Source organism: Penaeus monodon, chromosome 20 (assembly GCF_015228065.2).
Source record: "Penaeus monodon isolate SGIC_2016 chromosome 20, NSTDA_Pmon_1, whole genome shotgun sequence".
Lineage (NCBI taxonomy): Eukaryota > Metazoa > Arthropoda > Malacostraca > Decapoda > Penaeidae > Penaeus > Penaeus monodon.
The window spans coordinates 35994236-35994448 of record NC_051405.1 but is presented as its reverse complement, the minus strand read 5'-3'; the positions used below and the strand labels follow the sequence as shown (position 1 = coordinate 35994448).

Here is a 213-nt window from a genome sequence, read left to right as displayed (position 1 = left end):
ATTAGATTATGGTATTCAGTTATTTGTAGATAGTTGTTAGTGAGATGAGAGAATGAGGAGAAACAAAAAGTATTTTGAGAGTATTAGTGTAGTATCTAGAGTTGAAGATGATAAAAGTTGAGAGCAGGTAGATTTTGATAGATGCGTACGCGTTTTTGCGAGGAGAAGAGAAGGGAGGTATTATTACAACAAATTACTACATTTTGCCATCAT

General features: G+C 33.3%; 1 protein-coding gene across 1 annotated transcript in view; it reads left to right on the top strand.

Annotated features, from left to right (window-relative positions):
- LOC119585784 overlaps positions 1-213 on the top strand; it is a 13185-nt gene that overhangs the window by 3196 nt on the left and 9776 nt on the right. The window lies entirely within an intron of this gene.